Genomic DNA, 25824 nt, shown 5'->3' with positions numbered 1-25824 from the left:
ACGGGGTCCTGTCCCGTCCATATGTCTAGTACTCTAGTAGAGGCTCGTAGATACGCAGCGTCGGTAGTATGGTCCCATAGTCTTCATGTATATGCATGTACATATATTATTTTGATAGCCGAAGGGCTTATGTTTATAAAAGTAAATATGTTTTAAATGATGATAGTTTTCTATGATTATGAGTATATATTATGGAAAGGCTGATCCTAAGTTAGTATAGGGTTAGGAAATATTGAGCAAGATAAGCTTGCTACAAGTACAATAGTTTTCCGAAGCTTTGACAGTATGTCTGTAGTAGTGTGAAAGTTTTTCCGAGTTGAGTAGCTTAGCTAGGAAGCCAGCCCATTTTGTAGGAAAAACATTCATATCTATGATATTTCAAACTGTCCGACTAACTTGACAAGCCATCCTTCGGGTTGTTGAAGTCAGGTTTGTGGCAAGCCGTCCTTCGGGATGTTGAAGCCCAGTCCTACTATGTAAGAAAACTATTGTGCTTGCAGTCTGGCTGTCTTCCTTTGTTTCCCCGCCCTCTACACACCCATGGTATCAGAGCCAGTTCATCTCTTTCGGAGAGAGGAGCAGTTTAGTAAAAATATGTCTGAGTCGTTACCATCTGCGTCCAACCCTTGTAAGTCCTTAGCAAAAATAAATATGTCTCCTACTCTATATAAAACCCTTTCTTGCAAATATGACTACCTTTATGAAGTTGATATTTTACACATGAAAACAAAGTGTCTCCCACCGACCTACCCCTCATAAACCCATATTCTCGCTTTTGCTAAAAGACATGTTCCCCGTGGTCCCAAATCCCTTCCCTGGTCCAACCAAAGCCCAAAGAAGCTAAAGAATATGTTGGTGCCTCAAAACTTGACCAAAGACTTATTCTAGCAACTCAAGAGGAACAATTCATCACTCTGCAGATTCCAGATGATTTTCCTTGACAGTGGAAAAATCATTGTTTCACCCATATCCATTTTGGTGCGGTTAGAATTGCATTAACATATCATGGAAGAAAAGGCCAACCAGTTGTAGCTCGTGCCCCTTCTTAATACCAGATATAATGAGTACCAACATGCGAATTTGGGTACCACAAAAGTCACTCTAAATGCTGGGACAGTTTTTGTCACTATATTTTCAAATTTTAACATGTCCCTATATGATCCATATCTAACGGAGGCTTTAAAGCTCCAAGTCCAAATTCAAGGTGCTCCACAAGCTAAAAATGCTATTCAGGCTACTTTACACTACCAAATAGCTTGGCGAGTTCAGAATCATGCTATGGATCTCTCTCTTCCAGGTGGAGAAAATGCTTTGCTCTTAAAAGTAGATGCCACCAACGGAACTACCATGTGCACCCAAATCCCAAAACAGCTCTCTAGAGAAGAACTTATTGTTACACCCCGTATCTAAGAACTAAGGTTAGACTCATATCATTAGAGTTTTAGTGGAAAAATTGAAGGTTTGAACGTTTTGCGAAAATGGTTGATAGGCCTACTTCGAGCAGTGATAACTCTTTGATTAGTTGGGAATTTGGGAAAGTACCCTCAATGAAAGTTTTAGTACGTAAAAATAGCTTTCTAACGATATAAGGACCAGGCCAATCAGATATCGGAGCAAGGAGATATGATCGTCTCAATATGGCTAATAGTAAGGCGTTTAAAAGTCTATAGAATCGGCTAAGTTTTTTATACGTCTTCCTTCCAGTCGAATTTCGTGAAAATCCGTTAGGAATTTGAGGAAACTTAAAACATGAAAGTTGTAGCCCTTTGAAATAGCTTTCCAACGGTATATTATGGGCCTTGAAAAGAGCTATGTATAAGAAGTTATGCCTATTTTACCGAACACTATGCAAAATCGACACACATCGCTTCTCGGGGCGCGTGAGAGCGCGTGCGATGGCCCTGCTTCGTAGGCCGATCGTGGAACTCTAAGTAGTTACCTGTAGAATGTTGTACGATTCACCCGCATCGCGGACCCATCGCGAAACAGGTCGATTTCGGGTCAAAAGTTGGATTTTGCGTTTTAAGTTATATTTAACCTTGGAGTTTATTTTCCTAACAACCCTAGTCACGAAAAATCACCCTAAAGTCAGAGAGAACAATTCCCAAGCCTCAAGAACCCTCCAAGGTAAGTTTTATCATGATTCTAGATTGAATTCAAGTCCGTAATCTTTTTCTAACTTGAGTAAACCCTTCTAATCCATAGAGTTGTGATTGGAACATTATTGTTGGAGGTGGAAACCCTAGAACCCAAATTCAAGAGGATTGAACGTCAAAAAGGTAATGCTTCTACACTCTAATCATTCATAATAGTGAATTGATGGGTTCTTGGGAGAATAGTAAATGGGTTTAGTAAAGAGAATTACACGAACTATAGTAGGGTTTTGGATTGTTGACTTGAGATTGATATAATCATATGGGTGATGGAAAATGATGTTAATTACACCTAATTGAGATTGTAGAATCAGCTAGAAGTAATAGAATGGGGATTGGGTGAAGAAAACACCATTAATGAAGGTTATGGAGCTTCATGCCCACCAAGTGTTTGATAAAATGCTTAGATGACCAAAGCATGAATATTATTGCTAATATAGAATCCCTTTGACTTGTATTGATATAGATCAAAGTTGAAAGGGATGACGAACATTGTATTACGCTCAAAGGCTGGAATTAAGGTATGTGAGGCTAACTATCTACGTTAGGAATGTTCATGATTCTCCCTACGCCTCATTCTTCATACTTGTCAGTAATTTGACTCAGAATACAGTTTAGCCCTAGTTTTATGATATGTTGTAGAACAAATAAAAATTTATCTTCTAGGGTTGCGATTCTGAGACGTTCATGGTTGTCAATTTGAATATCATGAACTCGGACGTAATCTTTATAGACTTATGTATGGTTATCACACGTAGTCTCGGTCTAGAAATTCAAGATGCTCGAAAACGATCGGTGTTTTCGAGTTCGATCCAAAGATGTCTATTTCGGTTCGGCATTGTTCATTGTTATTATGGTCTGAGTCCTTATTAATTAACCGTAATTAAACATATGTGATTTTTTCCAAGGGCACAGCACAGTCTTGTGTATACGTATACATGGCCGAGGACATTGACTGACGCACTACTAGGCCGAGGCCATAGCGTGCATTTATTATTGGGCCGAGGCCCCACATATACAAACACAGATAATACAGATGATTCAGATACAGAGCAGGGAGTATTCATATCTCTACTTCCTTGCTATTACGATTCTGATTATCGGTTTCGGTTTCGGTTTCAGTTTTAATATTTTATTGCTTCAGTTGCTTTACATACCAGTACAATTCAAATGTGCTGATGTCCCTTTTTATTGCTTAGGGGCCTGCATCTCGCGATGCAGGCAACGATATACAGGTTGACGACTCAGCTCTTTAGGAATACACGTATCAGCTACTGGTGAGCCCCAAATTCCTTCGGGGCATTGTCAGCTATCCAATTATTTCAGTTCATAGATAGCTCTATTATTCAGTATTCTTAGAGGCTTCATAGACACAGTTCAGACAGTCAGATATTTATTATGTTAGCCTTGTTGGCACTGTTCGCCGTTTTTGTTTAAGCCATGTTGGCTACGTTCGATATTTCGGATTGTCTAAGTATTTCCGCATTATGATTTCGGTCGGACTTTTAGTATATCGGCATGTGTTTAGTTAATTCCACATTCGCCATATGTTTTGATATCACATGTTGATTCAGCCAGCCAGTTGGTTCGCTCGGTCACATGCAGTCAGGCACCGGGTGCCGTGTTACGTCCAGGCCCAGGTTCGGGGCATGACAAAGCTTGGTATCAGAGCACTAGGTTCAAGTGTCTTAGGGAGTCTATGAAGCCGTGTCCAGTGGGGTCTCTTTTATATGTGTGAGGGCCCCATACATATAAATAGTTGACCACCAAGACATTCAGGATTGTCTCATTTCTTTCTACTCAAGATCGTGCCATGTCTTAGAGTAATAAGTAACCTTCTCTTCCAATAAAATTACGTACGTTTCGAATGCGCAGGCGACGAACAAGTAATTCAAGGTCCAAGTAAGGATGTTTACCCCTAGGGGGTACAATTGTGCAGTACTTACTGGTAACGAATGAGACTTCAAGTGCTATTGAAAGTGGAGTACAATGTAAGTTGCCCGAGAAGGGGTATAGTAGAATGAATGGTAAGTTGAATGATAATGATGTTCTTGAGAAAGGAGAATGAGAGACAGCAGGAAGAGGATAACAAAAAAAAAAATTAGAAGAGAAACTAGAAAAGGAGCTAAGTCTACAGGAAACATAAATCATGGGGGATCTCAGAAAGGTGGAGGCAGACAGTATTCTACAATTGCTCATCAGGACCCACTCCATCTACAGCTGCTGCACTAGTCTCGAGGTCTAGATATGATTAAAAGGGTCAGTTCAACTAGAAACAGATTTTAAGAGCACGCCTCTCAGTGACATACCGGTGTGAGCCACAGAAGTTTTCAGAATCTTATGTGCAACAAGTGTTATAGGAGACACCAAGGGTGTATCGTTTGGGCCTTGATATGTGTTTCGGTGGCTCCTTTTAATTCTCAAGCCCAACTATCATATAATACAATCCAAGCACAGTATTTCTTTTCTCGGTGAACCTTTTTGGAAGCTTCAGCAGGTCGTCAGGGTAAAGACGCATCCCCAGTTATCACCACAGATGAAATTTTCGTACGAACTATGCCTGGTAATAAAAGAGATTGGTATGAAATAAGAACCATGAGTAGACGATATTAAATTTTTGGGAATAGTTTTAGTTTGTTAAGTTTAGTCAGATCAGAGTTAGAGAGTACGATGGTTGTAAGTTGCTATAAGAAGTAATTATTATTATGAGACAAGGAGATGTGACAGTTCTCTCTTAAGCTATGTGAGTAAGTGTTTATCCCCGATGTGTATAGTCTGATACGATTTTGAAGTGTATAGAAAGTTTGGGTTTAGTTGTTCCAATCTGTCATATAAGATAGATGAAAGTTTCTTAAGTATGATCCATAGTTCAGCAAAAATAATATACGACCATGGAATAGCGTCAGATGATGAGGGAGAGTTAGAAATAACTTAGGTTATTCAGAGCAGAATAAGAAAATGTGAAGCTAGCGGGTGATTAACAGAAAAATAGTAAGTAAGTTTTGAGTAGATATAATGCATTAGCAATTTCAGTAGAACTATTAGAAATATGATTTGATTTCCTTATTCAGATGAACACCTTAAGTGGGTGACAGTTCGGATACATCCGAACGTGTGTTAGAAACCAAAGGCTTAAGTTAAGTTCAGAGTAGAGTGATTAGTGGAAAAAGAAATTAGCTAAGCCGTAACAGAGCAAACTGCAGAAGAATAGCCTCTAAGAGTTGTCAAAAGAGGTTGTCCTAAGATTTACAGTGTGAGCAGAGTTAAGTTGTTAAGATGGAGTATGCTAGTTATGAATACAGTAGCAACCCGTTCATGTAAGTAAATTTAGTTTTCCCCCATGAGAAATTGCTCAGATGTGAGTCGAAAAAAAAAAGAGTCGTCAGTGTTGTAGAGTATAAAGGAATTACAGAAGATAGGGAATGTTAATTGGATCCCATAAAAAGAGAAGAATTTGTAAGTATAAGACGTTAGCCTTGGTCTAAGGGGGAGATGCATAAATCGCCAGTAAGTTCGGTGAGATAATTGAAAACCCGAAGGGTTAGTACGAGATATAAAGAGCCTCAGTTCAGTTAGGTTGGTATAATGAGATAGTCTCTATAAGGAATATGCCTCAACTTAGAGGAAACCCGAAATGAGTAGAATGATCGTCGAACGAATCGTGTCAAGTTCAATTACTATCGACTAGGCGATCACAAAAAAGCTATAAAATCATACCCATTTATGTGTCACAAGGGTAGTGCCATTGCATGAGACTCTAATCTTTACGGTGCTAGTCATAGACTTAGCGCACAACAGTACTATGAGTATTTTAGGAAGTATCTTAGAAAAAAAAGAAATCAACTATAGGAAGTACAGCTCATGATTTAGGCAGACAAGAGAACTATGGTAAAAGAAGTTCACCGCTTATCCAAGCTAGGAATTAGACTTTCGGACCCTGAAGTGGGTGAAGTTGTTGCCCAGAACATGGCTTATTCCTCCTTAGTCATCGAAGTTGGAGAGAAGTCATCGAAGTTGGAGAGAAGCAGTTTGGTGATTCCTACTTGCTACAGATGAAAGAGGGGATTCACGAACAGGAAGCCTTAGCTTTTGAACAAGCAGGAGATAATGGTACCTTGAGATACTGAGGCAGATTATGCGTTCCAGATGTAGATGGACTCAGAGAGATAATTATGTCAGAAGCTCACCATTCTAGGTCTACCTCGTTCAGCTAGGAGGCATGATTTAATTTGGGTGATTGTGGACAGACTTACGAAGTCAACGCACTTCTTGCCAGTTAAGACCACAGATTAAACAGAAGATTATGCCAAGTCATATGTTAATGAAATTGCCAGATTGTATGGGACCCTAGTGTCCATTATTTCAGATTATGGTGCTCAGTTCACAGCGAACTTCTGAAAATCCTTTCAGAAAGGATTGGGTACCAAGGTGAACCTTAGCACAGCTTTTCATCCTCAGACAAATGGTCAGACAGATACGCTATTCAGATCTCATGTTATAATATTCATGTTAGTTCAATACTCAGATATTTATGTCAGCTTAGTACTCAGATATTAGTCCAGTACTCACGTATTCATGCCAATCCAGTATTCAGTTAGCTCAGTATTCAGTCAGCCCAGTCTTCAATCAGTTCAATAGACATTCAGTTTAGTATCTCAACAGTTTAGTAATCTTGTATTCATTCAGTTCAGTAAGCTTGTGTCCTTGATTTCAAGGTAATTGGGATGGCACCGTTTGAAACCCTTTTTGAGCGAAGGTGTAGATCACCGATTGATTAGTTTTTAAAGTTGGGGAAGCAGAGTTATTAGGACCAAATTTGGTCTATCAGGCTACGGAGAAAATCAAGTTAATTCAAGAGCGTTTGAAGACGGCTCAGAGTCGCCAAAAGTCCTATTCGGACATGCGGTGTAGAGACTTGGAGTTCCAAGTTGATGATTGGGTGTTTCTGAAAGTTTCGCCTATGAAAGGCATTATGGGATTTGGGAAGAAGGGAAAGCTTAGCCCCGGCTATATTGGGCCATATAGAATCCTGCAAAGGATCGGGCAAGTGGCTTATGAGTTAGAATTGCCACCAAATTTGGTCTTTGTACACACCAAGGTACTTCATGTATCTATCTTTGAAGAAGTTCATGGGAGACCGTCTCTAGTTGTTCCTACGAAGTCATAGGGGTTAAAGATAGCCTGTCTTATGAAGACATCCCAGTGTCTATTCTTGATCGTCAAATTCGCAAGTTGAGAACTAAAGAGATTGCTTCAGTGAAAGTACTATGGAGAAATCAGAAAGTCGAAGAGGCTACGTGGGAGGCCGAAGAGGACATGAAGTCCAGATATCCCCATCTCTTTGGAGAGCAAGCAGAAAATGCTGAAGGTAACTAACCCTTTCATTTAGATCCTTATAGTATAATCTCCACGTTTTCAGTATTCAGACAGTTCAGTAGACATTCAGTTCAGTAATCATGTATTCATTCAGTCAGTTCAGTGATCACGTGGCTCAGTCAGTTAGTTTTAGGTATCTTAGTTACAGAATAAACGCTACCAAACTCCCATGACTATAATCTCATCAATTAGCCGCGATTATAACCAAGACCATCATTCGAGGACGAATGATCCCAAGGGGGAGATAATGTTACACCCCGTATCTAAGAACTAAGGTTAGACTCATATCATTAGAGTTTTAGTGGAAAAATTGAAGGTTTGAACGTTTTGCGAAAATGGTTGATAGGCCTACTTCGGGTAGTGATAACTCTTTGATTAGTTGGGAATTTGGGAAAGTACCCTCAATGAAAGTTTTAGTACGTAAAAATAGATTTCTAACGATATAAGGACCAGGCCAATCAGAGATCGGAGCAAGGAGATATGATCATCTCAATATGGCTAATAGTAAGGCGTTTAAAAGTCTATAGAATCGGCTAAGTTTTGATACGTCTTCCTTCCAGTCGAATTTTGTGAAAATCCGTTGGTTATTTGAGGAAACTTAAAACATGATAGTTGTAGCCCTTTCAAATAGCTTTCCAACGGTATATTATGGGCCTTGAACAGAGCCATGTACAAGAAGTTATGCCTATTTTACCGAACACTGTGCAAAATCAACACACATAGCTTCTCGGGGCGCGTAAGGGCGCGTAGGAGCTCGTACGATGGCCCTGCTTTGTGGACCAATCATGGAACTCTGAGTAGTTACCTGCAGAATGTTGCACAATTCACCCGCATCGCGGACCCATCGCGAAACAGGTCGATTTCGGGTCAAAAGTTGAATTTCGCGTTTTAAGTTATATTTAACCTTGGAGTTTATTTTCCTAACAACCCTAGTCACGAAAAATCACCCTAAAGTCAGAGGGAACAAGTCCCAAGCCTCAAGAACCCTCCAAGGAAAGTTTTATCATGATTCTAGATTGAATTCAAGTCCCTAAGCTTTTTCTAACTTGTGTAAACCCTTCTAATCCATAGAGTTGTGATTGGAACATTATTGTTGGAGATGGAAATCCTAGAACCCAAATTCAAGAGGATTGAACGTCAAAAAGGTAATGCTTCTACACTCTAATCATTCATAATAGTGAATTGATGGGTTCTTGGGAGAATAGTAAATGGGTTTAGTAAAGAGAATTACACGAACTATAGTAGGGTTTTGGGATTGTTGACTTGATTGTTATAATCATATGGGTGATGGAGAATGATGTTAATTACAACTAATTGAGATTGTAGAATCGGCTAGAAGTAATAGAATGGGGATTGGGTGAAGAAAACACCATTAATGAAGGTTATGGAGCTTCATGCCCACCAAGTGTTTGATAAAAATGCTTAGATGACCAAAGCATGATTATTATTGCTAATATAGAATCCCTTTGACTTGTATTGATATATATATACAAAGTTGAAAGGGACTCGGTAACATTGTATTACGCTCAAAATGTCGGGAATTAAGGTATGTGAGGCTAACTATCTACGTTAGGGAATGTATATATATATCTCCCTACGCCTCATTCTTCATACTTGTTAGTAATTTGACTCGTATCACGGCCGAGTCTCTAGTTTTATGATATGTTGTAGAATCGTTATCTTCTAGGGTTGCAGCTTTATAGAATTCGTTCATGGTTGTCAATTTGAATATCATGAACTCGACGTAATCTTTATAGACTTATGTATGGTTATCACATGAGTCTCATATCTAGAAATCAGTATGCTCGGAAACCATAGTCGTTTTGGCTCAAATCAAAGATGTTTATTTCAAAATCAAGATTGTTCATTGTTATTATGGTCTTAGTCCTTATTAATTAACCATAATTAAACATATGTGATTTTTCCCAAGGGCACAGCACAGTCTTGTGTATACGTATACATGGCCGAGGCCATTGACTGACGCACTACTAGGCCGAGGCCATAGCGTGCATTTATTATTGGGCCGAGGCCCCACACACATATACAAACACTCGGATAATACGAGATGATTTAGATACGAGCAAGTGAGTATTCATATCTCTACTTCCTTGCTATTACGATTCTAAATTATCGGTTTCGATTTCGGTTTCGTATTTTATTGCTTCGCTTGCTTACATACCAGTACAATTCAAAATGTGCTTTTAGATGTCCCTTTTTATTGCTTGGGGCTTCGCATCTCGCGATGCAGGCAATGATATACAGGTTGACGACTCAGCACTTTAGGAATACACGTATCAGCTACTAGTGAGCCCCAAATTCCTTCGGGGCATTGTCAGCTATCCAATTATTTCAGTTCATAGATAGCTCTATTATTCAGTATTCTTAGAGGCTTCATAGACACGATTCGAACGGTCGATATTTATTATGTTAGCCTTGTTGGCGATTGTTCGGTCGTTTTTGTTTAAGCCATGTTGGCTACGTTCGATATTTCGCATTGTCTAAGTATTTCCGCATTATGATTTCGACGGACTTTTTAGTATATCAAATGTGTTTAGTTATTTCCACATTCGGTTATGTTTTGATATCACATGTTGATTCGACACACAATTCGCTTGGTCACATGCAGTCAGGCACCGGGTGCCGTGTTACGTCCAGGCCCAGGTTCGGGGCGTGACACTTATCAAAGTCCTTCCAGATACATGGGTCACGAATTATGAAAAGTTCAGAGAACCTGTTGGACCTCTCCAATCCTCTGAACCCACTTTTTCCAAAAGACCCGATAAAACAGTTGCCATAAGCTTTGACCACTCTCACTTTAAAAAACCCAACAAAACAACCTTCTCTTTCCGGATGTACCAACCCACTTATAACCAAGCACACCAAGATGACCCAGAAACATTCGCTTACCATCTCCTAAGTATCATGAGCGAACATGACTGGATAAAGCAGTTCGATGATGAAGGTCATGATGTATGGTGGTTCAAATGTCCTTTCACGGACACCTTGTCCATGGGATATCCAATGTGAGACATGTCAAGAATGTCTTGACGATGAAATTGAATGGGATGAACATCATACGAGAAGAGCCAAATCAAAGAAAAAAAGGGGAAACTCTCGAAGAGAGTTCCGAACAAGGTATAATTAAGAAGGAGACTCATCTATCGGTTCACTGAGCCGTCCAGGAAAATATGAATTCCTTGTTTCATACAAACCCCAAAACTGGCCACCTCTCCCTAACCAAAATTTACATCACAAACCTTCAAACCCAAATATCTCAAAGCCAGAAATATTCATGATGACCCCCTCAAGCTCCAGTCACACACCTGATTTTCCTTCGCAACAACCTTTTGAAAAAGATGGTGCAAGCCATGCCCCAAAAATTCCAAGGCAAAATGTTGTGCTGCCCACAGGAGAAAAGCCACCAACAAGTGAAGTGGAAGCGACAATAAATTGGCAATCCGAAAATGCCATTTGCCAAAACAAAGTGTTAACTAATATTAGCACTTCCATCGTAAATGTTGCTCACACACGGAATAATATGATGTGCAGGGTGGAGACAATTGAGAAAAAGGTGGAACAAGCATCTTCTCAGCATGCTGGACTGATCAAAGCCCTGGAGTTGCGAATGATAAACATGCAGTGTGAGATTTGCCCACCAGGAACTTCCCTTTTCCATTTCTTTAACCAACAACAAAAGGAAGTGGCTGACCTTAAAGAACAAATACAATCGAGATATGGTCACCTTGAACCTAAAAAACACAAAGTCGCCCATCAAAACCCACCTTTTTCCCCATGTCCTCACAAACATACTCACCACCAAAGCTTGACCATTCTTTCACTATGTTCCCATCCACAAAACGAGACCCTATGCCTTTTGCCCAAAAACAAAACAATGAACCTGAGTTTGACATTGTAAAAATGGTTTGGGAAAGGAAAGACTCTATGGCGACCCAAAAGCGGTCAAACGAAGAAAGAACTTGGGAAGGTTCAAAAGAACCCGAGTTAGGAAAACTTGATGATCTCGGCCCACAATATTCCTAACCTCTACGTGGCCCAACCCACAAATGATGTAGAGGAGGATGATACCCTGGATCCAGTGACGAAGATTCATATGATACTGATCCTACTGAAGCAAGCGTTGAGACAAGCGAAGATTCCTCAGTTGACTCTTCAGAAGAAAATAACCCACCAATATTCATGAATCAACCCAGAGAACCAGAAATCTCCGAAGTAGATGATGATCGTGACGGGATGACAGATGACGAGCCAATTCCGGAAAAGAAGGCGAACCAACAACAAATGAAAATTTGTTGGGACCGGATTCCATACTTTCGATTTGGACGATATCAAAGTATCAAGATGCTCCCAAGGGATCCAAGATTTCTTCACTTGGATGGTGACAAAGAATCTTGTCGAACGGAAAAAGTATATGATCCTGTCAGAATTCACTTCAAGGTTCTCCGGAATTCTCAGAGACTGGTGGAATTCACTTGGGACACAAGACAAAAATATGTTTCTCACATCCCAAGACTTTGCTTACAACATCAAGATACTCCAGGAGGTATTTTGTGGAGATACCGGCCAAAGGCAAGAAAAACTAAGGAGACAGTTCTTCAAAATGAAATGTGTAGCATTTGACAGAGATGTCATCGATATCCATTTTTAGAAGATGGCTAAAATGTTCTTTGAGTTAGGCGGAAAAGCTAGTCTCAAGCAAGCCTTTGTTTCATCACTTCCAAAGATGTTGGCAAGCAGGACCTTGACAATCGTTGAGGAGAAATTTCAATCAATAACGATCCCACCGATCGGCTACATCAAAAGCAATATTTCTAGCGTTGGATGATATATGCACAAAGAGATCTATTTTGAAGCGCATCATACGAAACAATCCAGCCCCTTGATAAAGCTATGCAAGGAAAAGTCGACCTAATTCCGGGTCAAGCTGTTCGTGCCACGTCCCCCCGGACGAAAGGGAAGGTTCAAGCGATTCAAATGGCCAAGGCCTTCGTGAGAAGGATCCCGGGTCAGAGGCGCATAAAATATTTCAGGAGGAGGAGCCCAGGCAAGTCCTGAAAAAATGATAGATGCTTCATCTGCAACAAGATTGGGCATTATGCAAAAAAATGTCCCAGGAAAAGATCTCATTGTCGGATTTGACATCTTCAGCCAACTTAAAGATCAGCTCCAGATCAAAGCTCATGGAATAACGTTCAAAAAATAACTCAAGCCACATACAAATGTTTTACGATTGTTCCAAATAACTGATGCTGAACAGATCAAGGAGATAGAAAAGCAATTGGTGGAGCATTCATGTGCGGATTCTCACAAGGAGTTTATGGGAAAATGCAAAAAGCCTCTATGTATAAATGAGGAGTTTTTCATTAAACTCCCTTCAAGAAGAATGAAAGCATTAATCCAATGAAGGCAAGTCACTCCGGCATGAATCCAGATCATCTTCAGCTTGCGAAAAGGGAATGCGAAGAGCTCTTGGAGTTTGGACTTATCGAGCCCTCTAATTCGCAATGGGCTTGCGAGGCGTTCTATGTTAATAAACGGGCGGAACAAACAAGAGGTAAACTCAGATTAGTCATAAACTATCAACCTCTTAACTATTTCCTCCAGGATGATAAATTCCCTATCCCAAATAAACTCACCTTTTTTTCACACTTAGCCAAAGCTAAATACTTTTCCAAGTTTGACCTTAAATCGGGGTTTTGGCAATTGGGAATACACCCAGAAGATAGACCAAAAACAGGATTTTGTATACCCGATCACCACTTTCAATGGAAGGTCATGCCCTTTGGGTTGAAAACGGCACCCTCATTGTTCCAAAAGGCCATGATAAAATTATTTCAACCCATCCTCCATACATCACTAGTCTACATTGATGACATCTTACTCTTTAGTGATACTATGGAAGAACACCTCACGTTGCTGCAACAATTCCATGACCTAGTAGAGAAAAATGGAATCATGCTCTCACAGAAAAAGATGATTCTTGCTAGGAAGGAGATTGATTTTCTGGGAATGCATTTTGTTCATGGAGCATACAGCCCAGGGCCACATATTTGTCAAGAACTGCTCAAATTCCCAAACACCAATTTTACAACGAAGCAGCTCCAACAGTTTTAGGTGTGATTAATTATGTTAGAGATTTTATCCCTAATGTCTCTACATACATTGCTCCACTTACAAAAATGTTCAAGAAGAATGCCCTGTGTTGGGGAAAGGAACAGATGAAGTAGTTCAGAAGGTAAAAGAAATCTCAAAAGAGGTCAAAGCCCTCCATATTCCATCAGACGGGAAAAAGATATTGCAGACAGATGCCAGCAACGAATATTGGAGTGCTGTAGTTTTTGAAGTTGAAGATGGCCAATGGAAAATATGCGGATATGCTAGTGGAAAGTTCAAAGATGCTGAACAACATAACCATTCCACATTCAAAGAAATTCTTGCCGTGAAGAATGGGATTAAAAAGTTTAATTTCTTTTTAATTCACACAGAGTTTCTTATCGAGATGGATATGAAGGCTTTCCCGAGGATGATCCAGATAAATCCAAAGATTATCCCAAATCCGCATTCTCAGATGGGCACAATGGTTCTCCCCTTACAAATTCCAAGTAAAGCACCTCAAAGGGAAGGATAATATTCTAGCGGATTTCCTATCCAGGCCAGATGAGTTTTCAAAGAGATTTCGAACCAAGCTGCAGAAGAGGCTAACTAGCAACATTTTCATGCTTACAAGCTCGTCAGGAGCTAGTTCATCCAGAATAGCAGATCATCCGCCAAAATTCTTCAGCAAGTTTGTGGACCCGTTTGATCCATCCATCCTTACAGAAAGAAGGACTTTCTATGAGCTCCTAGTTTTCAGAAAATATGGAGGATCAATCCTTAAGCCATTCGGAGTCAATCCAGAATACCCATTCTGTCACATATTCATAGCAATGCACAATGATTTTCCACAGGAGCTATTATATTTTCATGGAATTCAAGTGCGACATGTTCCGATGTTTTAACAGGATTGAACCTGCTCTCAAAAAGTTTCTGCAATGGTTCAAACCACGAAGATATTGGGTTCAATATTTCCAAGACTCCTATGCAGCAAAAGTGTTCATGTTACATCGACCGATAAAGATTATTGATGGGAAGGTCTATGCTCAACCAGATATTTCACTATGGTGGGAATTCCCCGTCTCTGTCTTGTCCTTAGAAGATGAATACAGCGAAGCACAGAGAATTATTTTCCAGCAAAATAAGTGCATCCCAAAGGAGATATGGCCGAAAGAATGGGCTCGACGAAATTACACTGATAACCATCCCCATTGGGAAAGAGTTCGAGAAGCGAAAAAGGAGTACCGAGTGCCGTATGAAATAATCGGAGATGAAGTCACTCGGTTGTCACAAAGATAAGGTTGGATTTTCCATCTCAAGATTCAACAAAAATAGATCCGAAATAACGGGGCCATCCAACGAGAAATGCTACTACACAAGGTCGCGAAAAAGAAGTCTGGAAAACAAAGAAAATTCAAGCAAAAATATGGACCAGAATGGTGGATAGAGGAAGGATACACAACTCCGCCGTCGACTCCATCAAGCACCGCTCCGTCGAATAAAGCTTACTGACGTGCTTACAAGAAAGACAAAAGCGGACCCCACGGTCACATGCTTGCACATGGTTGTCATGCTTCGAATAATGTTCCCCTCATTTTACTAGGCTTGTTTTATTAGGCGTGTTTTATTAGGCGTGTTTTATTAGGCTGTCTTATTAGGCTCGTTTTATCAGGCTTGTTTTATTAGGCTGTCTTATTAGGCTCGTTTTATTAGGCTTGTTTTATTAGGCCCTTCACATGTCTAGTGGGGCCCGTGTGCCATGTAAGATAAGTCTTGTGGAAGCCTCCAACTCCTATAAATAGGAGGCTATGTAGTGGTTAGAGAAAAAAATAAAACAATCTCCCTGTAAATTTTTCGATATTAATAAAATGTTTGCTTTCTAAATTTCTGTTGTTCTTCTCTTTGAAAGGCATGGAAAGGCTAATCCTAAGTTAGTATAGGGTTAGGAAATATTGAGCAAGTTAACCTTGCTACAAGTACAATAGTTTTCGAAGTTTTGACAGTATGTCTGTAGTAGTGTGAAAGTTTTTCCGAGTTGAGTAGCTTGGCTAGGAAGCCAGCCCATTTTGTAGGAAAAACTTTCATATCTATGATCTTTCAAACTGTCCGACTAACTTGACAAGCCATCCTTCGGGTTGTTGAAGTCAGGTTTGTGGCAAGCCGTCCTTCGGGATGTTGAAGCCCAGTCCTACTATGTAAGAAAACTATTGTGCTTGAAGTCTGGCTGTCTTCCGTTGTTTCCCCGCCCTCTACACACCCATCAGAACCAACAATAGCAAAATTTGTTGGGACTGGATTCCATACTTTCAGTTTGGACGCCCCGGATGCCCGTCATGGCCTATAGCCCGGGTCGTGACGTATCTACGAGCCTCTTCTAGAGTACTAGACATATGGACGGAACAGACCCCGTCATATACAAATATATATACATATATATATATATATATATATATATATATATATATATATATATATATATATATATATATATATATATATATATATATATATATATATATATATATATATATATATATATATATATATATACATATATATATATATATATATATATATATATATATATATATATATATATATATATATATGTACACAAAAGAATAAGTCAATGGCACCTCCGGAACAATGGAGTACCCTCGAGTCAGCTAATAGCTTCTATGAGTCTGGATTACCTCCCTGTCTACCTGTGGGCATGAACACAGCGTCCAAAGAAAACAGACGTCAGTACGAACATTGTACTGAGTATGTAAGGCATAAACAATAATAATAATGCATCAATGAAATAAGGAAGCATCAAATAAGAAGCAAACTGTAACTGATTGTCAATCATAAAAGAAATCATGCATGTTGTCTTACTTCATAATCATTATCATATCATGTATGCATATATGTATAAGCTGCCCGACCATATAGGTACGTATGGTGTGATAATGATTATCCCGTGTCCGGGGTACCATCTCATGCCGCCCACTAGTGGTGTCTGCCCATGCCATCTAGACATGGTGTATACGTTGCCTGGCTTAGCGGTGTCTGCCCGGCCATATAGGCATGGTGTAATATCATCATCATGTACTCATCATAATGCATGCATATAAACTCAAAGACAACTGTACTTTATCGGGGTGACATAAGGTCGTAAACCCCCGATTTCATTATGGAGTATTTATAACCATTCTGCCTCACCTTGAAGGAATTAGCATATAAGGTGAGTGTATATAATAAACAACATCATTGGATTATAGATAGGATCATTATTCATCTACGTTATCCACCTTTCTCAATTTCACTTCAATTTCCCCATAATCATGGTCATAATTCACTATTGTGTTTTCTCACATATAATACTTATCCCATGTTCTAAATGTCATTCATAACCTACTTACAATCATAACATATCAATATTCACGATTCATTCCTAACTACTACTCAATATGTCACTATTCTTACATTCTTGACCCATTTCCTATTTCCTTCTGCAATCCAAGTGTTTCAACTCTCAATACCTTAAACAACATGAAAAGACCATAAAACTTACCTTAGAAAGTGTAGGAATAAGTCTTGAGTGGAAATACTCTTCTTGCACCAAAACCCTAGTTCACTTCCATTGGGATTTCTTGGCTTAGATGAACTTCAATAAGTGTCAGACACTTAATTTTGTTGGTTTGATGAAGTTGATCATAGATTTATCTTGGGTTCTTGTGGATGAAGAGTGGAGAGGTTTCTAGAGGATTCTTGAGGTGTGGAGTGAAAATGAAATGAATTAAATAAAGTTGGGGGTCCTTATATCAACTTAAAAGTTGGACCCGACTCGGATATACGGACCAACATACGGTCCGTATATTTTATACTGACCGTATGTATGGACCGTATGTTTGGTCCAGTGAATACCCTCATTACGGCAGAACATACGGTTGAACATATGGTCCATATGTTTTATACGGCCAGTATGTTTGGCCGTATAATGCCCAACTTTTCAAAACTTGTTCTCGTCGACTCGTTTGATCTCCAATCCTTATGGAACCTTCTTAACACTTGTTAACACCTCAATACCAATCTAAGTTTCATTATCCCTCTTCTCCAAAACATCATTAAGCCATCATTAACTTGACACTCGTAAATCTTACCCGACACACAACATATCCCTTGCTTTCATTAACAACTTCCTTCCCTTTCCTCAAATGTCTTTGAAATCTCGATTAGGATCATCAAATGCTATTTCTTACTTATCAAAACATCGTATACATCGTGCCCTTCGTTAGCCTATTCGCTGTACGTTAACAAAAAAAATTTCCGAGGTGTAACAAGTGTCCCATAGTTTCTCTTAACTAAGTGTTTGTATCACAATCATGCGTCATAATCCTACTAATGTCCCGCCGATTCTTGCTCTGATCATGAAATTTTAGTAAAATACACCCTTTTCTTTCTTCCTTCATTCATTTCTTATTTCCCTTTACGATACCATAACTTACTCGTATGTATGTCTATTCGCCCTGTTTCCTTTATAATCGTATCTCTATTCCAAGTCTACCGTCGTATGCCATCACTGTCTACCTTTGGCCAACCTTACTAATTTATTAAACTTTCTCTTATCACTGACGATCACATAACTTCTTTTAATCAACTCATTACAGCGCTTTCTCGTACTTCTGTCCTCAAGGTCCTCCTTGGTTTCCTTTACTTTTAAAGGGCTCTTTCCTGTTTACCACTTAATATTTTCTACCTGGAAGTCTACAGAACATTCCACTATGAGTACAAACCCATCTTGATCTCGTATATATATATATATATAGGGTGGAACTTTTCTGTACTCGTTAACTTCCTTTTCCATATCAATATCTCTTTGTTATCTCTTACTAACCAATCTAATCTATAAATCGTAATACCGTATTTGAGTTCTTAATGTCAACTTTCTTTATGTTTCCAAAAGGTCTCAATCCTCCCGAAATCTTGTATGCAACTCATTCCAGTTTCTTTAATTACTAATCAGTTTCCCTTCCAGGGTTCCTCCTTTAAATTAAATTAAGGTCATTATAAAACTTCTCTTTGAAAGCGTCGCATAGTCATTCCTTCAATCATGACTTACCAAACAGCTGATGGTCACATTTTCCCTTTACTGTCTCTCTATAGACATGCAAACAATTCAATTTGTAAAAATTTCGGCAGAGTCTCCTCTATAATTCTTACTACCTCATTCCTGTATACAGCCTAGAAAACACATCCAATGCCCCATAGGGCAATCACAAATATCCATAATATCTTGCTCAAGTTCTTATATCAACGTCTATCCATATTAATAAAATAGGAAACATACCTTTCGAATGAACAACTTCAATTTTCAGCAATTACCTCGTAGCGGCATAATCAACCGCTTACCCATGAACAAAAAATTTGGGGCTAGAATCAAGGACATTATATCCTACGATTTAGCTCTATGGCACGATCTAAGATAAGAAAGAAAGGCCAATGGCTCCTAAATGCCCTGCAGCCTCTTGTTTATAAGTATGGCGCACTTCACACCCATAAACAAGACTCTACTGGATACGGCTCGTAGACATTACCTAGGATGAACTGCTCTGATAGCACTTTGTCACGACCCAACCAGAGGGCCATGATGGGCACCCGGAGCGAACCTACTGACTACCTCTAAGCATACATCTCGTAATCATTTCTGGGTGGACCACAAAGGTAGCTCATGGTTGTCATAAGCGGTAAGGACATATATCACAACATAACGGTGCATCTCTATATAATCATCAACAATTATGGCCATTATCACCAGCCGATAAGGCTAACAATATATTATAAAATAATATGAACCGGTGGAGCTATAAAACATCAAACTGTACACATACGTCTACGAGCCTCTACATAGAATACAAATGATCTTAAGGACTGATACCAAATAGACTGCAGCTCCGAAGTAAGTGGAGTGCTCTTGAGAATCTGTTGATAGAATACCTACGGGTCTGATCCGTCTCCCCGCCACCGGTGTATGAGCGTAGCGTCCACAAGAAGGGATGTCAGTACGAATAATTTACTGAGTATGTAAGGCATGAATAACAATATAATATAGATATGAAAGGTAACATGGAATAAGAGAGATAACCTGTATATCTGGATGCCTCATAAGGCGAATGTCATGCATGCTTATCTTTTTTAAAAAAACTTTTTCATGCATACGTGTATATATATATATATATATATATATATATATATAATATCATCATCATAACGTACCCGGCCTTTTCAGGACTCGGTGTGTAACGTACCCGGCCCTTTCGGGACTCGGTGTGTAGTACCCGGCCCTTTCGGGACTCGGTGTAATACCAACTGATCGGGGGTTGCACAATAGGTGTCGTTACATGGAATAAGAGAGATAACCTGTACATCTGGATGCCTCATAAGGCGGATGTCATGCATGCTTAGCTTTTAAAAAAAACTTTTTCATGCATACGTGTATATATATATATATATATATATATATAATATCATCATCATAACGTACCCGGCCTTTTTAGGACTCGGTGTATAATGTACTCGGCCTTGTTAGGACTCGGTGTATAACGTACCCGGCCCTTTCGGGACTCGGTGTGTAACGTACCCAGCCCTTTCAAGACTCGGTGTGTAATACCAATTGATCATTGCACAATAGGTGTCGTACCCGGCCAACTATAGCACGGCTCGGTGTGAGAAAATACATACATATATATATATATATTTATATATATATAGCATGCATGAGAGCAAAATAAAAGCTATAAATACATTGGAGTGACGTAAGGTCGGTAACCTCCGATTTATATTATGAAATAATCATTATCGCTATATCTCACCTTGAAGGAACAATTATTATAAGGTGAGATCAACAACAATAAATAAAATCGAGAAAATCGTGAAATAAGCAAAATGATCTCATAATAGCATTAAAATCATAATTTTTGGAATTTCTAGAATTAGAAGCATCATCATCATGTTCATCATAGAAGGCATCTCATCTTTAGTATCATAAGAAGCTTTTAAGAATCATGAACTTCTAACTTTTGAAAGTAAGAAGGTTATGGAAACATATATGGAATCATAATATAGGAATCATGCCTTTTGAAAAAAAGATACTAGCCTTAACATACCTGGACTCTTATTTCTCGACTCATGGTGAATTATGAGAAGTTAGGGACAAGGCAACCCATAATTTACGAGAGATTTTCGGTTGTTTTAAAGGTTTAAATTGTGTATGATTTTAATGTCTCGGAAAGGTTAAGGAACACTTGGAGGAATTTTTCCATTTTTAGTAAGTGGACTATTTTGGGAAAGTTTGAAAATTCAAAAAAAAAAAAAAAAAAAAGTAAGGGGAAAAAGGGCAAGGTGGCCGGCCACCTTATGGTGGGCCATGGCCACATTAATCATGTGTGAATTATATATAAGATGACTTAGTCATCTTAGAAGTAACTACACACTTAGAGAAATTTCAAGAAAATTAAAGAAAGCTCAAGAAGAAGAAGAAGGAGAAGTCACGGCCACAAAGGGAAAAAAAGAGGACCAAGAATTAGCCATAGAAAAATTCATTTCTTCATGCAAACCTACTAATTCAAGGGTGCTAAGTGACGTGGTGTCGTTGTTTCGGAAGATAGTCCGTTTGTTTTCTCAAACGACCAACTTTGGCTAAGTTAAGAAGTTGAAGAAGAAAGGTGAGTTTAGTCTTGTTTCCTTGTGTTATGGTTGATGTATATGTGTTATTGTATGCTAAAATGGAAGAAAATCATGTTAGGATGGAAGTTGAAGTTGGCCGTGTATGGTGGTCTTGACCATGTGTGTGTGTGTGGTAGAATAAGTCATGAATTGATGTTGGTTAGCATGTTTTATTTGTTGTGAAGTGAAGAAAAGAATGAAATCATTTTTGGTGTGACAAGGTGTGTTGGCCGAATGGCCTTCCCTTTGTGTAGTCTCGAATGAACAATTGTCGTTAGTGTTTTCGTGTTGTCGTTATGGATTTTATGTGGAAAATTGCAAGTTGGATGACTTAGAATTATGTTATGTTGGTTATGGCATGACTTGGGAATTTATGTGAATTTTATGCAATTTTCGCTTTCATGAATATTACGTTGTTAGTGTGTGGATTAATGATGTAAATCATGAACTTGGAAGGAAAGAATATGTTTGGTGTTGTTTTCGAGTTGGAGTATGAAGTTGAAGTAGAAGTTGTGACATTATGTGGAAAGAAAGACTATATGTGTTATTATGTGTTTTATGGCGATTATTGGTGTTGTTGAGTTAATTGTGATGTTGGTTGGTTATTGTTGTTGATATTTGAGCCGAGATGATTCTCGGGGATGTTATATATATAGAGGAAGCGCTGCCGAAATTTCGGTAGCCAAACGTGAACCTAAGATTGAAATGTTAAACCTCATGAATAGTAACTGGTAAAGGTGACCATTTACAGATTTTTGACGAAACGGGATTGAAGATAAAGCGAGCGTAAGACGTCCGTAAGGTATGTAAGGCTTACCCCTTCTTTCTTTGGCATGTCTTAGACGTGTAGGCTTGATTTCACGCCTCGGGGACCTTCCTAATTCTAGAAATCCGAGATTGAAAATGGCTACTATTCATTCAATTCTATTGAAGGGAATGCTTATGTATAGTTGTAAGAATTGTCCAAGTGCCTAGAAATTGCATGAAAAGGATCCGGTTACCCTAAAAACCCTAATAGGTAATGTCATGAAACGTATTATACGTAAATTCTGTATGCCGCCACATTTGGCCGAGGCGGGGCCACGCGTCCCGAGATTTCCGTATTGACGTACCGTTTGACATATTTTTGTGAAACTTAAAGAAAGCCTTTGGCTATTGTCTTATTTACTATACAATAGTTGTTTGATGGTTCCCTTGAGTTGTATGATATGTTTGATACGTAAAGTGTTCGCGGAAGTTCATAACTTTTACTTATTAATCCCGGTCAACTTGAAATCTGTTTATGCGCTTTTAAATGACGATGAATATAGTTGGTCCTTGAGTTTTGGAAAAGAGTCTGCTTAATCACTTGTTATATGCATATGACCTCTCACTACACTGCTCGTGCATGTTATGCTATGTCTTCCACCGAGTCCCGGGCCGGGTATGAAATCGTGCACATACTATTGCATTGTTCACCGAGTCCCTCACCAGAGGGCCGGGTCGCTATTTATACATATATGATTTACTTACCGAGTCCCTCACTTTGGAGGGCCGGGTACGGCATATATGCACACGATTATATGATTACCATATATGATGTTTGCATGAATTATCTACCGAGTCCCTTGCTTGAGGGCCGGGTACGTTATATGTGCATACGGATTTAATGATATGATGTGGGTATATATGGTACATGCTTTACAGGTAAGTCTTGATGTCCCGACTCCTATGCTTAGTTCGATATAGTCTAGTTCGGTTACGGTTTTATATATTGTGTTCTGCTTTACATACTCAGTACCTATCTCGTACTGACCCCCTTTCTTCGGGGGCTGCGTTCATGCCGCGCAGGTGCAGATATACGTCCGGGTGAGCCGCCAGCTTAGGGTCCCTGTTCAGCTATTTTGAGAGAGCTCCCTCGTTCGGAGCCCAGATTTTGGTACAGTCTTTTGCTATGTTCATGTATATCTGTTCAGGGTACGGCGGGGCCCTGTCCCGTCATATATATATATATCCGTATGTTCGTTTTGTGTATAGAGGCCCCAGACATAAAGTGTGGGTTATGGTTCCGTCTGTACAGTATGTGTATGCGATATACGTTTGGGCGGTTATTTACCGCGGCAGCCTCGCCGGCTCGCCTATGTATGTATTTATGTAATATGATGGCCGTGTGTGGCCTTTGTTGGTATTTTCTGAGTGCAGGTAAATTTTTGGTTGGTAGGAAAAACAGAGGAAACTCCGCCGGATTTTTCTAAAATATTGAGTAATTATCTTATTGATTTTCTCGTTAACGTATGCGCTACTGTGTGTTAGCACGTATGGGTGCCCAGTTCGGGCGCTAGTCGCGGCCCACGGGGTTGGGTCGTGACAAAAGTGGTATCAGAGCGGTCAGTCCTCGGAGTGTCTGCAGGCCGTGTCTAGTAGAGTCTTGTTTATCGGTGTGTTGTGCACCACATCTATAAACAGGAGGCTACAGGACATTTAGGATACTGTCTTTCCTTCTGATCTTAGATCGTGCGATAGAACCGTGTTATTAGGATGACTTCTGTTCTAATAATCTGTTATGTTTTCAGCGATGCCACCGAGAAAGGCGACAATTGCCCAGAAGGGCAAGACTACAGTTGCAGGAGAGGCCAGTCGGGCCCAGAGAGTTACTCGGGCCCATGGCCAGCCCGAGCCGGAGATTGTGCCCCGGTCGGCTAGTTCTGCCACTCCATCACCGTCCGAGGAGCACAGAGCAGCAGCAGCTGCGGCACAGGAGGCGGCCCCACCGCCCGCCCCTGAGATTCGAGTGCCCGAGCCTCCAGCTCCGCAGCCTGAGGCGGAGGCCAGGGCCATGAGGGACGCTGTTCGCCTGTCGACCGACCGGTAGCGGGACGGGTCCGAGAGACGGGGTGGGTGCTGGAGATGATTTTGCTGGGGGACGCGACAGCCAGAGGGCCCGATATTTTCTGACTTGCAATCCGCCAGAGTTCTTCGGGTCAAAGCCCGAGGAGGACCCTCAGGAGTTTGTCAGAGAGATGCGACGCACGTTGCGACTTGTTAAGGCCTCCGAGACTGAGTCTGTTGAGTTCGCGTCGTATCGGCTGCACGACATTGCGGCCAACTGGTATGAGTCTTGGGAGCTATCGAGAGGTGAGGGGGCTCCCCCAGCTGTGTGGGAGGAGTTCGTGGAGGCTTTTCTTGCTCATTTCTTACCCCCAGAGATCAGACGCGCCAGGATTCACAGGTTTATACATTTGAGACAGGGCGGTAGGAGCGTCAGAGAGTACAGTCTGGAGTTTGACTCCCTAGCCAGATACGCTCCCCATGTTGTAGCAGACATGGCTGATCGAGTGCACCAGTATGTCATGGGGTTGGATGACTATTTGATTGATAACTGCATGTCGATGGCTTCTCAGCCGGGCGCGGACATTGCGCGAGTACAGGCATACGCCCAGGGCATGGAGGAGCGGCACAGAGGGCGCCAGCCCGACAGGACGGATGATAGGCGCCAGCCCAAGAGGGCTAGGTCAGCAGGGTATTCAGGGGATTCACGAGGCGGACAGCCTCAGCAGAGTACGGGATACTCGGCCCAGCCAGCACAGAGTGCACCCTCACGATTTTCGGGCAGGAGGTTCGACGGTGAAGGGTATTCGGGAGCCGGTCCGAGCTCCAGAAGTTCAGGGCCCCAGATGGATAGAGGTTCCGGTCAGGCGAGGCCCCCGTTGCCCCAGTGTTCTCGTTGTGGCAGGCCTCATTTTGGGGAATGCCGTCGCGGCACTGGTGCCTGTTTTTCTTGTGGCCGTCAGGGCCATATTATGAGGGAGTGCCCGTATAGGGATGGTTTAGGTGGTATGGCCCAGCCTACTGGATCGGTTGCTGGTTCGTCTTCCTCAGCAGCGATGCGCCCTACGGGGCAGGGTACACCGGCACCAGCGGGCCGTGGTAGAGGTCGCGGCGGAGCTCCCAGTCCTAGCGGTCCATCAAACCGCTTATATGCATTAGCCGGTAGACAGGACCAGGAGGCATTACCAGATGCGGCTACAGGTACATGAACCCTTACTAGAATTTATTTTCTTATATATGTGTGTATTTGTGGTATAATTGTTGCGTAAGAGCGGTAAATGGAAAACTTGAGTGATTAAGGTGTGTCTATTGTTATTACGGACCTCGGAGTTTAGAACGGAAAGCGGTAATATCCATAAGTGACAGGGAATAGGAAAAATTGAGAGAGGGGCAAAACGGTAATTATGCTACGAAATTGTTCGGAAACCTGTCAAGACCGCATGTTACTCCAGATTGCCTGATAAAGACCCTATAGTGAGCGGAACGCGATTATACGAGCGTTAAAGCATTGTAATTCATCGAGATTCCGAAGTTAAGCGTGCTAGAGCGAGGAAATTTTAAGATGGGTGACCCCCCTGGGAAGTTTTTTTGAAGTTTTGCAACTTCAGCTAAAAGAGCGAATGGGGAGCCAGAGTAGTCTAAACGGACTTGGAATATACTGGATAGGCCG

The 25824-nt window shown here is 40.6% G+C and overlaps 1 long non-coding RNA gene across 1 annotated transcript; it reads left to right on the top strand.

The window, feature by feature from the left end:
• The first annotated feature begins 191 nt into the window (after window positions 1-191).
• LOC132051120 (uncharacterized) lies at window positions 192-15754 on the top strand. Its single transcript, XR_009413586.1, has 2 exons — window positions 192-291; window positions 15655-15754. It is a non-coding gene; the product is annotated as an uncharacterized LOC132051120 (long non-coding RNA).
• Window positions 15755-25824: the final 10070 nt, after the last annotated feature.

This window comes from Lycium ferocissimum, chromosome 3 (genome assembly GCF_029784015.1).
Source record: "Lycium ferocissimum isolate CSIRO_LF1 chromosome 3, AGI_CSIRO_Lferr_CH_V1, whole genome shotgun sequence".
NCBI lineage: Eukaryota > Viridiplantae > Streptophyta > Magnoliopsida > Solanales > Solanaceae > Lycium > Lycium ferocissimum.
This window is presented reverse-complemented; position numbering and strand designations above follow the sequence as displayed.